The 17,582-nt window shown below is 48.8% G+C and overlaps 2 protein-coding genes and 1 long non-coding RNA gene across 7 annotated transcripts in view; 1 reads left to right on the top strand and 2 right to left on the bottom strand.

The window, feature by feature from the left end:
* HHAT (hedgehog acyltransferase) overlaps positions 1 to 17,582 on the bottom strand; it is a 495,443-nt gene that overhangs the window by 45,754 nt on the left and 432,107 nt on the right. The window lies entirely within an intron of this gene.
* Positions 1 to 17,582, top strand: part of KCNH1 (potassium voltage-gated channel subfamily H member 1) — a 443,651-nt gene that overhangs the window by 354,091 nt on the left and 71,978 nt on the right. The gene's annotated exons all lie outside the window — the stretch shown is intronic.
* Positions 357 to 12,564, bottom strand: LOC309632949. Its single transcript, XR_014247167.1, has 2 exons — positions 9,654 to 12,564; positions 357 to 7,449 (listed from the first exon to the last, which is right to left on the bottom strand). It is a non-coding gene; the product is annotated as an uncharacterized lncRNA (long non-coding RNA).

Below are 17,582 nucleotides of genomic sequence, written 5' to 3'. Positions count from 1 at the left end.
AAGGGCTGTGTGGAGGAGCATTTGGCATAGTCTGTGTGGCCACAAGGTGCAGAGGTGGAACCAAAGCTGTAGACAGTATAAGAAAGACCTCGGAAAAGATCGGAGCTGCCCATTGAACTCAATAGGTATCTGGTTTCTTGTCCTGGAGGTATTTAGGCATCCCCTGGAGACCCCTCAGAGACACTGTGGAGGGGACTTAGCCATCCAATGGAGAGTCAGATCAGTTGATCTTCATATGTCCTTCCAATCTCAAGTGCCTATGAGTCTGATATGGATCCGAGAGAATTTTAGTGAGATCCTTTATATAAAGAGAGAAAAAAAAAGAGGCATTTTGGTATATTCATTGTAGTCTCTCATTTTGTCCTTCTGCGAATTAATGCCTAGTTACATAGGGCATAGAAGATGAGAACATTACATGCATGAATCATTCTTGTAGCTATTTTTTTCTGGCCAAATGAAGTGTATTCTTGCGGCTGTTTCTATCTTGGCAAAATCGAGTGTGTTATTTGCAAAGATTCCTGAGAACGCAGTGCCTTTGACATCTGTTTGGGGAGTCGTTCGGTCCTGTAGATGTCCTCCAGTGCACAGCGAGAACTCTGTGCTGGAAGGGGCCTCAATGTACATCCACTCTCTCCTCCATTTCACCACCACCCTCATTTCACAAATATGACATTTTATAGAAAGGTCATAGTGAAGAAAGAACCGGAGCCAGAAATGACTCACTGACCAGGCCTCCTCCTGCTTCTCAGAGCTTCATGGCTGACCCTGGCCTCTGTATTCCAAGTCTCACCCCCTTATCCCTGAACCCATGTGTATGAGCACCACCCAGCCCTTGGCACTGCTCTTGGGACCCAGCTCATGGAGGACCTGTTACCTTCCTCCACAGACACCTGAGGTCACAGGCAAGGATGAAGGAGGCAGAACCTGAAGGCCAATCGAGCATTTTGACCTTTGGTTTTCCCTGTCTGTGGGCTCTGAGCCAGGTGAGACTTCAGTCTGCATCCTGCTCTGCCACTTAGTGCCTCTGCAAGCTCTAAATGCTTCCCCATCTGTAAAATGGGGCTGATGGAAAGGCCTACTTGTAAGATCATTATGAGGATTAAATAAGATAATATTTGCAAAGCTCCTACACACAGGTTCTAGAACATAGTATGTGCTCAATTAAACTGTGAGTTGTTATTATTTTGTTTCATCCACTTGACACTCCCTTCTTTCTTATCTTACGCTTCTGCCTTTGTGTATACACGGTACTCGCTCTGCAGAATGGCAGGGCACTTGCTCTGCAGAATGTTCTGTGGGGTGGATGTTATCCCAGGGTTCTCTGCATGTCTTGCGCAAAGGAGGGGCCAGCTTCTCTGGCCTCACTGTCCCTTTAGCTCCTGTCAGTGGCGAGGTCGGCGCACACCCACTCTTTTGGTTAGTTCCATTCAAGGAGGGAAAAATGAGGTTGTTCTGACCTGTTAGGTCAGTCACCAGGGCATCAGTATTTTGCCAAGAGGAAAGTAAGGCATCCTCCTTTCTTCGGAGGAGGTGGCGTGTAGTTGTTCATGAAAAAAAGGGGAAGTGGGACCTTCCTCATCTCAGACCCTCAGCTTCCTAGGATGTCAGGCTCTCCGGGCATTTTCTTACAGGCAATCGGAGCTTTGTGCACTATTAATAGTAACATTATTACCAACTCCAGATATGTCACAATGTCAGTATATGTTTTATGTCAGCTTATTAAATCCTCAGAACAACCTCATGACATTACAGTACCAACCCCACTTCTCAGAAGGATAAACTAGGACCCCATGGAGAAGGGAATCACTTTTCCAAGGCCACCCAGCTCCTAAGGGGTAGATCCCAAACCGGCATCTGCCCCCACCTTCCTGATAAGCAGCATTGCATCCTGTGGTGGGCCTTGGTTAAGTGTGGCTCTCAGCTTTTCCCATGTTGGCATTCTTCAGCTTCTGCTTTCTCCCAGTCTGTTGACTTTTCAGGGGTGGCACAGATTGTCTCCACAATATCTCCAATGGCCTTTGCTATCCTTCAGGACACTTGGAGGATACTTTGTTGTACAGTAAATCCCAGTCGTATCCCAGGTTGCGAGACATGAGAGGTTTTCCTGTCAAAGTGACAGCTACACCATTGGTGGGTGTGCTGGGGAGGCATGGCCCAGCAGGTCAGCTTGGCCATGATGTTAGTGACTTACTAAAAAGAGCACCCGCTTTGGAGTTAAGGACCTGGTTTTGAACCCTGGTGTGACTCCTGACTAGCTGTGTGCCCTTGTGCAAGTTACTGAACTGTTCTAAGCCTCAGTTTCCTCATCTGTGAAAAGGGTCTAATAAAAGTCCCTCCTAACTAGGTTTATTGAGAAGATCATATGCATTAAAACAAAAAAAGTTGGCATAGTGCCTATAGGAACCACTCGCTACATATTTATTCCCTCTCTTCCCTGCCACCCATCCTCACCTTCCATCTTCAGTCCAGGATGTTCTGAGTTCATGCTTTGCCCCTCTTTGTTTATAACCAGACCCTTTCTTGAATCAGTGTTTCGCCTGGGCTCTACTCTCCTTACGACCGGGGAAGAGGTCTCACTTCCCAGGTGCTGGCGAGGAGATCGGTTCTCCTGCTCATTGTTAGGACAGTAGAGGAAGCACACCTCAATTAAATGATGTATTGCAGACAAGCAGTTAGGTAATTAGCAGCAGTCAGTGCATGGGATAATTGGCATATAGGTAATTAGTAGGGTGGAGCTCATTCTTTGTGTAGGGCGCTTTATTTTTAAAGCCAGTATTTTTATGTTTTTAAGTATGTTTTGCATCATGTTTGCATATAGTAATTTGTTCCAGGATGGATTTTTCTTAGCTTGATAAGGCCCCAACGTAGTGAGTTTGGGAGGGAGTTGGGACTGTAGTTACTGGTGGTTTCAAAGCACCAGTTTTCTAAAACTGAGGTTGCCATAGTGAATTGTCTTGAATACTATATGTACATTTCTAGCCCACTTTAACAAAAGGGCATTTTATTCTGGCGAAGAGGAGGTCAAAGCATTGGAGGCTTGGAGAGAGCTCTGTGTATAAGTGGCATTGGAAAGCCTTTCAGTTTTCTCCCTGAACAAATTCTTCTGAAAGGTTGGTAAGATGGAAAGAAAGCACCACAGAGCCAGGTGCTTAGAAATACATCCCCTTCCTCACTGAAGAACTAAGTTTTCAAAATGATCTCTACACAGCCCATATTTTCCTTGTCATTCTTCCACAGTGAGGGCTTCTGTAGAATTAAAATCATCTATTAAACTGTCAAGCTATAAAGATTATTTTAAAATCAGGGTGTTGGAATTAAGGGTGGGAAGGGGACAGATGATGTGAGTGATAAGACCATAATTCTTTCAGGACAACAAAATATAAACCAAAGCCAAGTTCTTTTTTCATCAAGAGGATCAGAAGTGATGTTAGGGACCTGGGAGGCCTTCCATGGATTTTCGGGGATCCTCCCTAGTACCCCAAAAAGCATATAGCAGAACCCCATCATGATCCCGGGGGTGGGAGATAATGAAAGGGCTCCATGCTTCATTATGTATAACTCTGCTTAAACTGCAGGTGGTCAGGCTATATCCAGCCATTTCCAAAGTAGCAATAAAGTTCTGCAATAAGTATAGGCTTTAAAGGAAGATCTTCACATCTGGGCTCAGCCACTTGTTAGCTGGGGAGGTGTGGGCAGCAGGGGGGCGGGCGGAATTTGAACAAGTACAACTATTGCTCTTCTGTGGATTCATCCTGTCTACCCCACTGGGTAGCTGTGGAAGGGTGAACAAGTGCCAGGCACAGTGCCTTACAGGTAGTAGGTACACAGCTGGGTTAGTTCTCTTCCATTATCGGTAGGAATGGAGGCAGCAGAGCAAAGAAGGAGAGCAGGGGCTGTAATAGTTTGGCTCATAGAATAATCATATGGAGGCAAGTCAAGAATACTTGAAATACTTCAAATCCTGGCTCTCCTTTTAGTGACCTTGGGCCAGTTACCTAACCTCTCTGGGCCCCAATTCACTCATTGATAATATAGGAGTGGTAATAGTACCTTAGAAAAGTGCTCTGATGAAGCAAGTTCTCAATGTATGTGTTGCTATCGTTATTGTTATTGATGAGCTTAGCTTTTCTGGGAATTCAGAGACCCTGTCAGGTGCTACAAGTTTTAAAAGGGGAGTAGGGGCTAAACTGTAACACCTGGAAATCTCCCAGACAGATGATTCCAAGATCTGTGCCTGGGCCCCCCAAGTAGCACCAGAGGACCAGGTGATTCATCAGGGAGGTTTGGTAAAGAATGGTGCTGTTGGACTCATCATCACAGATCCGATTTCCTCCTGGGACAGAATAGATGGAGGGACTGGAAGAGCCCAACGTGGAAGCAGTGGTGGGGGAGGGACGCTGTAATTTATCTGAACTCTTATCATCCTTGACGTCCTGGGACACAGTGTGTTTACCACAAGTTAGAAAGGATCCGGTCTACCTTAGAGGACCGCCACGCCAATGCAGTCCTTTGGAGAGTGATGTACCTTCCTAATATTTTCTTAGAAGTGTGTGGATGACTCATAATAAATAGGGTGGTGCTAATGAGTCTCAGACCATGGGCTCAGTCCCCAGGTGAGCAGGTTGGCGTCCCGAAGTCTCAGATGTTTAGCCCAACATTTCTCACATTTATTTGGCCCCTGAACACTTTTTTGTATTATACCAATAAGTATCTATTATCTATTTTAATACACTTCATAGCATCCATCAGAGCTAGTGTTTTGCAGAACATCTTTGGGAAACAGGAACTAGATGATCTTTAATCTCTCTTCTGGCTCAAATGGTCAGTGACCTGTCGAATGGACAGGTCTTGTCCGTGAAACATCAAGAAGCCAAAGATACTCAGCAGTGGGAGTGTCCCTCACTGGGTCCTCGGTAAATCCCCAGCAGAGGTTGCTGGCCGAGTCTCCCTGCTTTCTGAACAGCCTCCTGAACTCAGCTTTCCCTCACCTCCCCACAAGCGCTCAGTAGCCCATCGTTTTCTAGAGGGCAGCCAGCCTTACGTTATCCAAGAGCATCTGGCTGCACATGCGCTAATAGAAGGCTTCTGAGACATGTTTTCTCCCTGGCCTCAAAGGCCCTCCTTGCAAGTTACTTTCTGGTTATTTTATTGGCTCAGTCAGATTTCATGTTCCTACCTCATCTGCCATGTGTCTGAGCTTCCTTGTTCCCATTTAAATGCTCTTCCTACTCTTAAAAGTTTTCTCTTTGGCTATGAGCTCATTCTTATAAATTTTGCCAGTGAGTCATGGAGGTTTTTATTCCAGCCCCTGCTCTTAGTTAGTGGAAAGTCAGGATTTGAACCTAGGCTGCCTGTCATAATGATAACTACCTTCTAAGATGTTAGAATAAAGGAATCAAGTGTTAGTTCAACCCCTCCAAGGGAGCTTGGGATGCATCAGGAGCTCACACGCAAATCTATCCCAGCCCAGATGCCCATGTAGATGGTTTCTAGTATGTGTGTCACGGAGCTACCCAGTTTTGGTGCTTCTCACTGCAAACTTTGTTGGGTGTAATTTACTTGTTACCAGTGTCGTTTAATGGTCTTGTCCTGCCCTTACTTAACTTAAACTTCTAGAGTAAATCCATAGTCAGGCCAGGACTCCATATAGCTTCTCTTCAGTCTCTCTGGTATAGGTGAGGCCCTGTGTCCTTTTGATCCAATAAGCACTGGTAGCTCTCGCTATACTTCCCATTAACTCTGTGTGTCTTTCTTGCTATATAGAAGCTCCTTGAGGGCTGAGCCATGTCTGCCTGACTCGCCTCTGTCCTGATCAATTCTCTTAGAGCTTAGTACAAAGTAAGCATTCAATAGTTGAATGAATGAATGAGTGAATGAATGAATGGACTTGCCGACCAACCAACCAACCAACAAATGAACATACAGGTCCATCAACTTATTGGCCATGTGCCTTTCTCTTGTTATAGATTTTTGAAGCCTTGACTGTAAGATGGTATCTGTAGAGACACCTCTCCTTTCTCCCTCCTAATCTTTGCCCATATATCCCACACCATCCCTTTCCCACTTTTTCTTCCCCAGGCCCTGGGTATAGAGATCTCTCAGCCTCTGTAGGTACCACTGATGCCAGCATAAAATAATAACAATCACCCTCATATACTGAGTGTTTCCCAGCCAAGTACACGCTAAAACCTTTATATGCATTATTATCTCATTTCTGTGCAGAGCAACCTGAGGCCCAATTAGGTTAAATAATTTGCCCCAGATCCAGTAAGCTAATTGGAGCTAGAATTTGAGCCCAGATCTGGCAATCACCAAGACTGTACTCTTGCTTTTGTGCCCCTCCTCTAATGTGGACCCCACGTCCCAGATCCAGGGATAGCAGCCCTGGTCCCTGTGCCCTCAGTTCCCCTGAGGAGCCCGTCAGCCACACAGGGCTTTGGAGGCTGCAGCACGCCCTGCCTGTCTCCTATGTAATTCCATTAGAGAGCTGTGGCCTAAGGGCATCTGGGCCTCCTGGAAGGCACCCCAGGGCTAGATGACTGATGGCATTTGAATGTTTGCTGTTTGTTCAGAGAACGGGGAGGGGGATCCAGGTGAGTCACATAATCTAACGATGGAGTAGAAACCAGAAAATCGGAGGCAGAGTGATCCTCCTGACAAGTTCTCTTTGGCACTCAGCTCTGGCACCATGGAGGTAGCATAAAATCCTTGTGATGGTCTGTGGCAGGAATATCCAGAGCTGCAGTTTGTCCCAGACCATTATGAAAGGCCAGAGGAATGACCTTCAGCTCTCAATTGGGTGGCCAGCTGGACTGGAGATTTGCAGCTGGGCAGGCTGAAGAGTCACGCTGGGGCCCGGAACACAGCCAGGGCTGGGGAAAGGCCTTAACGTCAGAGTGGGCATATGAGAATCATGAGTCTAAGCCCTTTCTAGCCCAGGAGTAGTTAGCAAAGGCTTTGAGGGGGTAACTTTGAGCTGGATCTTGATGGAGGGGAGGTGGGAATTTACCTGACTGGGAGAGAAATCCAGTCCTATGGGGGTACACTTGTGTCTTATGGAAGGCAACTCTATGCCCCATGGAGGGTATGCCCCATGCCTGATGCCAAACACTCAGCCTTTCTGCACTGGTGCTGAATCAATTCTCAGAGACAGAGTTTTGGGTGAAGTAGAAAAGAAGAGCTTTATAGCTTTGCCAGGCAAAGGGGGCACAGCGGGCTTGTGCCCTGAAAATTTGTTTGTCCCAACCCGGGAGGATCTGGTGAGGAGTTTTATAGATGGTTCAAGGGTGGGGTTGCGGATAAGATCAGAGTATGTGTAGGGCCTGCACTCCTTTAATCTGGCCTCAGGTAATCTCTTGATGAGCTTCTCTGATCCTTTTAATCTGGCCTCAGTTGGTCTTCTCTGGAATGAAGAATGCTGACATCTTCCATTTGTTGGGGGTTTTAGTTCTGTAGAAGAGCTCAAAGATATTGTTATGTGTATCCCTTGAGGGAGAACCAGGACCCTGCGCCAAGGCTGCACTATTGTTTCTTGGCTCCTCCCCCCTTGTCTCTGCATACCCTCCCTTCCCTGATTAGCAACTGTTCGAATCTGCCCTTTGGGACTCAGGGAAGGTCGTGGAGGCTGGAGTCTATACCCTACAAACAAGAAACGGGGGACACAGAAGGGCTTCCTTGCCCAGGAGCCCCACAGGGTCCTGCTTGGTTTCATGCCTCATGGTGGGCAGCACACAGAGATGGCTGGTTAAATGGCTGATACTTAATCAGGAACTTGTCTTTGCATGGATGACGGGAAAATAGTGAATCTAATCAGTAAGAATCCGAGAAGAGAGGGCCTGCTGAGGGAACCACTAGCCAGTCTCCTCACCCCTCAACTTTATTTCTTTTTTTTCTTTTTTTCTGAAACCCCACCTGGTTTTACCTATGAAGAGGTTGCTTGAAGACTTCAAAAGGGCATTTGTCCCAGACTTACAGGCTAGGGCAGCTTCAGGATTCTCCTTTCCTAGAGGTGTCTAGAGACCCCAAGGAGAAGTGGGCTAGGATATGATGCTCTCCGGGGGCCAGAGTGAGCTTGCTATCTCTTCTGTACCCAGCAGTGTTGTAGGGACCCAGCAGCTCCTCAAACGTTTTTACTTTCCAGGCTTTTACATCCACCTGACTGTCCCTGGGCTGCCTGTAATAGCAAGAGCCTGCGTATTTTCCAGAACAGATTTAATTTTTAAGAAGCCCCTTGCTACAGGCAGCATGCGAGAATGGTGCCTTTTTCCTCGGAGATCAATTTGCAGACAGCTCCTGCGTTCTGCTGCATTTCCCAGCACACTCCTCGCAAGTGCATAAACCAGACATGAAATAGCTTCTGGTTCACAGAGTATGAATTTTTAAAAGAGGGTACTTGTTTGTATTATCGCAGGGAAAATCCTGCACTCCTCCAGCTGGAGCACGTCATACATTTGGTGCCTCCTGTTGGTGAGGTGTGATAATGCATCTAACCGTGTTGGACCTCTGTAACCAACTGGATGCATGGAGAAGAGAAGCTGGTCCCAGTAACTGAAACAGGGAGAGGACTTCCCCAGGCCTGGGACAAATCCTATGGCAGATGGCAGCGGGTGGGAGAATGACATGGAAAACGAAGAGAACACCTGCAGAGTTAGGAATTGGCATAGATCACTTAAAATCCTTGGCGACCGATGTTAATTGGACTTGTGATGATCATTTCACAATATATACAAATATTGAATCATTATGCTGTACACCTGAAACTAATAGAATGGTACTTGTCAATTGTATCTCAATTAAAACAATACTGAAAATCCTGACAAAGTACACTACTCAGGGCTCTAGCTAGCAGCAGGCCATGCAGTAAACTGGTGACATTTCCTTCCCTGAAGTCCCATTCTCAAGCACTTGGAGGAATTTTGCCATAGGAATTTGAACTCGATTTCATAAAAGAGATGATGAAATGATTATGTAAGGCTCGGGGTGGGGGTGGGGTGTGAAGGGTGCTGCTTTCTCTGACATCCTCTCTGGTTTTCACTTGGCTCTGGGGAGGACTCAGAAAACTTGCTCTGAGTGGAAGCCGCTTTCTTTTACTCTAGGACAGTGAAGGTGTGGGGAAAGAATTGGGCTAAGGGAAAGAAAGGGGAGAGAGAAATAAAGGCAAAGGATACCTGTGACTGGAGAGTTGCAGGGGATGAGCGGATTTGGCAGGCATTATTTATTGAAGAGGGGAACCTGGGCCTTGCTGTGCACAGCTGAAATTTCGCACAGGGAGGCAGATGCCTTTGCTAACCCCGAACTGTGAGCTGGGCTGGAAGAAAAACCCAGGGCAGAGCCAGCGTTCCAAATTCAATTTTCTCAACCCTTCTGCCTCAAGGCCAGATGAATCCAGCAGCAGAGCGGCTTTGTTTCACTGTTTGTGTCACTGCATGTCGAGGCAGCTGAGAGGCTGCCAGGCTTTTCATCCTGGGCTTTGCGTTTCAGCACCTCCTAATTCCACTCTGACGTTCCTCTCAGGTTAGAACATGAACAGGGATGCTTTGGGCGCAAGGCTTGTTGGCTGGTGCTCCTAATTACGGTCCCAGTGACAAAACTGCTTGGAGTCTATAATCAGTCACTTCAAGCAGTGTTTCTCCACGTCCCCCAGCCCAACTCACCTGACAGCGCAGCTGCGTCCCGTGCCATGTGCAGGGGCAGCACCCGCGGTGCTCTGTGCTTCTTCTTCTCCCCCTCCGCACTGCTGGTGACCGCTCATGTGCTCAGGGCACACAGAGGCGGCCAGAGCATAGCAGCTGCCTCTCTGTCACCGTGTGGGCTTTGGCTGCTGTCTCCTTCTGCAGAGCCAGGCACCGTCTGCACGTGGGCATGCGAGCCCTTCTCACATCCACGGCTAGAGGTTTGCAGGCTTCCCCATGGACCGGGCTGTCTGCCAGCAGTGTTGCTGTTGCCGTGTGTGTGTGTGTGTGGGTGTGTGGGTGTGTATGTGTGTACTCACGTGCACACACGCAGCATTTCCTCCTGTCAAATACTAGTCCTAAAGGAAGCAGCCAGGGAGGAGAGAGCTGGATAATCCACCAACCATTCCCTGGATCCAATCACCCCAAGCATCTTGTTCCTTCACCAGCTGGTGTTGTCGGGTCCGCTTTGCTTGGCCAGGGAAGTATTTTTTTCTTCCTTTGCATTAGAGGTAAAGATTCACCTGACATCTGTAAGCTCAGAAACCCTGTCATGTGCCATGTGGTGATCCGTTGTTATTCATCTACATGTGTACTTTCTGGAGGGTAAATGTCCCCATTTGGGGCTACTTGCTTGAGCCCCAAATCCTTCTAAGTACAATAGGCTGATTATAGGGCTGGGGAAGGGCCTGGGGAGAATAGGAACCGTGCACGTAATGCACTCTGGGTGCAGGACCTTCTAGGCCAGGGGCCTTTCATGGCGTTTACAAATAATTCGTGCCTACAACCCCCCAGTGGGTTTACTATGGGTTATTTATGATCCTGAGGCTTTGGTTCAGGAAACAAAAGCTGCTCCTCCATAGAAACAGTGGGAAGCATGCGTCCGAGGCCCTGGCCTGAGCCTGACAACAAATGTCCAGGGCACGTGTTGCCGCTTCCTGTCACTGAGGCCAAGGACAGCCCCGCGGAGGAGCCAGGCCTCAGGCTTTCTTAGGCTGTCAGTGGCATTTGGACTCCAAGTTTCAATTGTAGTTGACTTTGTTTCCACGTTATCTGCATGTCTCTACTATTATTTACGACTATGTCCTGTATGGCCTAGCAGTCTCAGATTTCCTTCATCAGTTGGAGCTTCCCAGGGTACAGAAAGCCATCAGACCAGAAGCTTCTCTAGGTTGGTACACTGGTATCTCTCCACCGTCTCCCAACACGCACTCACACAGGGGACCCCCAAGTGCATTAGTTTCCTGCAGCAGCTGCTGTAACAGATGACCACACACTGCGTGGCTTAAAACAACAGGAATTTATTCTCTCACAACTTCTGGAGCCCAGAGGTCAGAAATGGTGTCAGCAGGGCCAAGTGCCCTCTGAAGGCTCTGGGGAACAATCCCTCCTTGCTTCTTCCAGCTTCTGGTGGGGTCCTGGTGTCCCTTGGCTTGTGGAGGCATAACGTCCATCTCTGCCTCTGTATGGCCTTCGCCCTTTGCCTCTGTGCATCAAACCTCCCTCTCCTTTCACTTATAAATACACCAGTCATTGGATTCGGGGCCCACCCTAAATCCAGGATGATCACATCTTGAGATCCTTAAGTTAATTACATCTGCTGAGACCCTCTTTCCAAATAAAGTCACATTCACTGGTACTGGGATCTAGGACTTGGATATCTTTGGTGGGGAAGGGTGTAGTTTAACTCAGTACACCTCCCTTTCCTCTTCCTCATCTGCCTTCTCTTCTTCCTCTTTCTACTCTTTTGCCTCCTCATCCTTCCCTTCTTCTTTCTCCTCTCCTCCCCTTTCCTCCTCTCCCTTCTTCTCTTCCTTGAGTACATTTCTAGCACAGGAATTTTTTTTCCTCATAAGGAATCGTCTTGTGTAAGTTGTGTTTCTTCTCCTGGATGGTTCTTGGAATAAAGTCCCAGTATTTGGTTAAACCTTCAAGTCCCAGAGTAAAATATCATTTTCCCTTGCGTTCTCTTGAGTAGTGTCTCCTTTGAACCCTGTGGAACTCTCGGTTTGACATAGAGATTCACAAAGCACAGGAAGCATCAGAGTCACAGAAGAGAGCTTTGTGTTAGACATTAGAGAGAACTTCCTGCTGGTAAAGGTTATGAGATGCAGTAAGTAATACCTAAGCGGGTTATGCACTCCCCTTCCCTGCAAATGGTTAAGAACAACCCTTTGTTGATTGTCTAGCTCTGATCTCTGTCGTTTTCTTGTTCTGAAAATCTTTGATGGATTTCTCCAGTCTCAGAATAAAGTCCAGGCCCAGGGATCTCATATAAGCTCATATGCCAGCTGCCATGCACATTGCATCTTCATGCTGTTGTCCGATGCCCAGCCCCACAAGTTACAGAACATGCTGTGTACTTAACTTCTGCATGTGTCCTCTCCCTCAGGATGTCCTTCACCCTTCCTCACCACCTCCCTTCAAACCAATCCAGTCTTCAAACCCCAGCTCGGATTCTTCTTCCCACTTCTTCCCTCAGTCTGCATCTGGCTAGCATCTCTCTCTCCTCTGCTATTTTGTTTGTCCTTTAGAGGAGCTATCACTCACGGTTTCATGTAGGATTAAGCGCATATTTAATTTTTCCTCTGGATTTGGGGGCCTTGTATTTTTTTTTAATTATTATTTATTTATTTTTGGCTGTGTTGGGTCTTCATTTCTGTGCGAGGGCTTTCTCCAGTTGCGGCGAGCGGGGGCCACTCTTCATCGTGGTGCGCGGGCCTCTCACTGTCGCGGCCTCTCTTGTTGCGGAGCACAGGCTCCAGACGCGCAGGCTCAGTAGTTGTGGCTCACGGGCCCAGTTGCTCCGCGGCATGTGGGATCCTCCCAGACCAGGGCTCGAACCCGTGTCCCCCGCATCAGCAGGCAGACTCTCAACCACTGCACCACCAGGGAAGCCTGGGGGCCTTGTATTTTTATCCCTTGCATTTCTTCCTCCAGGACCTGGCACTCATTAGACAATAGTTTAGGCTACTAGAGTCACAACTAAATTGCCACTCACCCTGCCTTTGTGGTTCAAGTTTAAAGTTTGCAGGTGGGGCCCCATGTTCTCAGCCAGCTTTCTCGTCCACCTGTCTCCAGCAGGTGCCCTCAGGCCAGGCCGGCTGCTCCCCTCAGGGTGACAAGTCATCTCAATTTGCCTGGGGCTATCCTGGTTTCAGCATTTAAAGCTCCACATGCTCAGAAACTCCTCAGTCCCAGGCAAACTGATCACCCTACTCCACACTCACCTTCTCCTGACTCTTGCTGAAAATCTCTGTGAATTGAATTGTAAGTCAGCCTCCATCTCTCTAGACATTTGTCATATAGCCGCTAAAACCGCTTTCCTTACCGGCAGGTGGGGGTCTTTCTGGCCCTGGTCCTGCACAGCCTCCCCAAGGCGTCCCCCAGTGTGGTCTCATACATGTGACCGTGAACTTCCCCCCAGCCCAGCGGCCTCCTCATAGGCCTGCCGTCTTTTCTGTTCCACCTCAACCCAGACTCACCTGATCCAAGTAGCTGCCCCTCCCAAGCGACCGCTCCCTTCTCCTCCCCCTCCCAGTTCCTTGCCTTTATCACATCAAAGAGGTCCTGGGAGGACTGGATCACAGTCAGAACCCTCCCCTCTCTGGAGCCGCAACTCAAAGATGCCTCCTCCATGAAGCTCTCCCCAGGAAACTCCTTCCTGCCAGCTTATCACCCACCCCCACCCCCCATCATTCGTCCTCTGGGGGCTCCTAAGTGATTGAATGGAGCAGGACCTCTTGGGGAAAGTACCTGGTGGCCTGGCCTAGCTGTCGGGACCTGGGTTCTACCACAAGTTTACCATTCGGGCAAGCTCTGAACCTCAGTTTTGTTCATTGTGAAATGAGAAAGTTGAGTGAACTCTAATGTTTTTATCAGCCTTACCAAACTCGGATCCTAAGGCTACCTGCCCACCCTGTCTGCTCTGGAGAGCCTAGATACTAATGTCCTAAGCAAGGCAGCATTGGCAGGAGGCCTCTGAGATCACATCCCCTATCACCTGTCTCTGCTTGACTGGTAATTCCTATCTTTATCCTTTGATTCCCCATAATCCCATCCTGGCCTGGCTGTGAATAGGACAAAAAAAGCTGCCACCTACAGCTTAAGAGATTTTAAAGTACAATTCGAAGACCATGATTCCTTTCCCATGACGTGGCTTCCAAAACTGAAGATTTAGGAGGAGAGGTTCAATTCCTGAGCCCTGTCCCTGGCTCAGTTTCCACCAGACCCAAAGCTATGTCTCATTTTTCCCTCTGTGCCCCAGATGAACTTGTCAGGACCTACTTGTTGCTGCCCTTGGATGTCTTCCATGTAGCTGAATCTGTTGAAGCAATGGGCAGGGTGACCTTCTGCTTCCAAATCTATCACGTGTGCATGTCTCTGCGTGCAGTGCACACACCGTGTTAACGTCTGCACCCACTTTACTTGCACATATTTTATCTCGTCTGATCCTTGCAATAACTTGGTGAGGTTGATGCTCTTATTTTTCCATGCAAAACCTGAGGCTCAAACAAGTGAAATGTGGGAGTACTTGGCAAAACAGAGCTTGAACTCAGATCCTCCTACTCCAAATCCCACGTCCTCTCCACTGGGCCACCCGCCCGCGTGTGCCTGCACGGGGATGGTGGGCAGCCTTGGATTCCCCCCACCTCCAACAAGGGCCCTGAGAACTCTGCACTGACAGAGGTGGCCGAGGGGAGCTGCTTCCTCCCCAGGTTAGTGCTGTAAACTAGCGCCTCTCGATCTTTAGTGCGCACACAAGTCCACAAGTCGGCTTCAGTCTTGCTAAGATGCAGATTCTAATTCAGCAGGTCTGGGGAGGGGTCAGACTGCATTTCTGACGAGTGCCAGCTGACGTTGGCGCTGCTCCTTGTGGACACTCCAAGGAGCACACTTGAGTGGCAGGGCTGTGGGCAGCTCTGGTTGACACATGCAGAGCGGAGAGGATGAGGCATCTATATCTTCCCAGGCCTGTACCCTGGAGTCCACTGTTCTTCCCCAAGTGGCCGAGGACGTTGAGAGGCCCCAGAACGCTGATCCCTGGGTGGAGAGGGAGTGCTTCTGTGTGGAAACAGTTGTCATCGGTTGCCATCACCCAGGGCTCAGATGGTGAAAACAGGCGGTCTCCCTGGGGCCACAGTCAGGGTGGGAGGTGAGGGCCTGCCGGAGAGATGGCGGTGAAGGCCCCTTCTCCCCCTGACGCTGAGGTTCTGAGCATAGTACTGAGCTGTTTCTCGCTGGGGCTCTCTGAGTACTGCCCATGCTGTCCTTTCTCTGCTGTTCAATCCCCCTCTACTAGGTATCCTCTCTCGCCCTAGCGAAAACCTGCCCATCCAGTATCATCCCTTCTTATTTAAAAGCCCAGTTGAAAACACTCCCAAAAGCCTTCCCTGGTGCCCTACAGCCCGTCTGTCTCTCTGCGTACGGGCGGCGTGCCTGCCTGGGCTCTGAGGTTGCTGTGGGTAACTTTCTTGCCCAGCCAGGTGCACTGGAGGCCTGTCCTATTTGGGTTCTTCTTGAGGGGCTAAGTGAACCTGGTGGGAACCCTGACGACATCTGAGTGGGACGGGAGACTGGAATTCAGTCTCGGGCAGAGCAAGGAGGCCAAAGCAGAGCAAATGTAGGGGGAGGAGAGGCTGTCAACAGGAAATGTTAGAAGGCTGAAGCCAGGGACAGTAGGAACAGGCAGAACAGTGTAAGGGTTTCAGGCCTGAGACTTTAAAGAAAGCTGAGGAGGGGCAGGCCTGGCTCAAGGGGTCTTGTGCAGGGAGGCCTCTGGGTGCCGGGAACCATGGGGGGTCAGACAGCCCAGTCAGGGAAGGGGACAGGTCTCCACAAAGCCAGATCCAGCCTTCCAGTTAGAAAAGCACCTCAGGGTGGATGCCCGCTTGGAGTGGGCCAGGAGGGTCTTTGGTACAAGGGTTTGGGTCTCCTCTGGAAGGGCCTGTGTTTGTTGATCTTGGCCTGGGAAGATCCCCTCCTAGGGGAGCAACGTATTTTGGCAGACTTATGATTATGGTTATATAATTTACACAATACCATAACATTTTTGTTGTTGGTGGTTGTTTTTATTACCATTCCTCAGTACTGAGTTTCTTCATAATGTGCTGCCCTGTGCTAGGCACCGCACCATCTCTAAAACAAATCTAAGGATTTCAAGGGTGGGGATTACGTTTGGGGGATTATATGTACTTCTATACATAATAGTTGCTCAATAACTCCTCCGTTAACCGAGGATTTCTTTCTCCTTCTGATCTTTTAAAAGTGGCTGTCTGTGAGACACATTGAATGTGGTGTGTGTATGTGTGTTTTTGTTCTGTTTCTGATGGTCAAGGTTGGGCATTAAGGAGTGGAAATCATGCGATAAGAGAACCCAAATTCCCACCCTTCCCCTCCATCCCCACAGAGTCCAGCTGGACTCAGGAACATGGCTTGTTGGGTCCTATTAGCCTCCTGTATCTTACACACGATGCATTGTCCCAGGACCTGGTGCCCTTGCAGCTGTGGCCCCTTGACAGAGTGAAACCAGCTCTGCCCGGGAGCAAAGCCAAGGCATGCTCTAGCATGAATTCCACCTCGCATCACATTATCCCGGATAGATGGCGTTTAAGTCTGGTGACCGTAGTTTCTCAACTGGCCTACATAGCAAAGGTCTTTTCAGCTGCTTTCAGGAGCAAATGGATATCTGGAAATAAAGTTCGGATATACCAATACCAGAATTTCCATATTTTAAAAAAATGGAGAATATTTAAATCCTGGTTTCCCCAGAAAATGGAGGGGATACAATGCACCCATAAAGCATCTCCTCCCAGAGACCTCCCCTGACCCTCATGCTCCCAATGCAAGTTAGTCCTCCTGTTGGCTTTTACTCACAGCACCCTTTTTCTCCTTTGTAGCCTTAAACAATTTATAATTTTAAATATACAATCTTTGTTTGATATTTGCTTCTCAGAGTTTTTTCCCCTGCTGTATCCCCAGTAATTAATGGTACCTGTGTGTTGCAGGCTGGGTCTCTCTGATCTTTACCTCTCAGGCATTAGGCAGTGGTTCCCAAGGTGTGGTCCCTGGTTGGAAAGGCAAATTCTTGGCCCTACCCTAGATCTATTGACTTAGGATCTCTGGAGCTGGATCCAGAAACCTGTATTTTGTCCATTCCTGTAGTGATCCTAATGCCTCTAAATCTTGAGAACCATTGCATTAGGGTTTGGGACCAATTCTACAGTGTCACACGGCATGGGTTAAGGAACAGCCTTACTTGGGCTGAAGGTCAGTAAGCGAAGAGAGACATCTCAGAGAGAGGTGCGGGGGCCCATTCCGGGTCTGCATTCCAGCGGAGGGACCCCACCGCTCGCGCATCTTCCCTCTCAGACAGTAAGGGAAAGAGCAGGCCGGCATGAAGGGCCTAGAAGGGCCTTGGCACAGGCAGGCTGGAGCTGGGGAGCCAGCGGATTACAGGAGTAGTCTGTACTCCTATACAGACTAGCTAGGAAGCTAGCTGCCTGGCACCCGGAGAGCTCTGGGGCCCAGGAGAAGCTGTAGACCCCACTCCAACAGAATGGAGTTCCCCCGCCCCTGGGAAGCGCCGCTTGGGCGCCTCCCTGCCCACAGGGAGAAGGGGAAGCTCCCAGTCCCAGCTGGCTCACGGCCCAAACAATGCAGGGTGAGATCCCAGGGTCGTCCTGGGGCAGCTCTGCTCACAGCCCTGGCACATAGCAGGCATTCGAGCTTTTAGGGGTAAATAAGTAGGGTCACTTCCAACTCTGAGCCTGATTCTGCTTTTCTGAGGTTTGGGTTGGTCACCAGCAGACTCACAACTGCTTTCGATTATTTAAGCTCAATTGTTTAATGATCTCTCTTGATGGGCAGGCCAGAGACTACTTTAGCCCCGGTCCTCATACCTAAAAACAG

This window comes from Balaenoptera borealis, assembly GCF_965194805.1.
Source record: "Balaenoptera borealis genome assembly, chromosome: 1".
NCBI classification, from domain to species: Eukaryota; Metazoa; Chordata; class Mammalia; order Artiodactyla; family Balaenopteridae; genus Balaenoptera; species Balaenoptera borealis.
The sequence above is the reverse complement of the archived record's forward strand: the minus strand, read 5'-3'. Positions and strand labels throughout refer to the sequence as shown.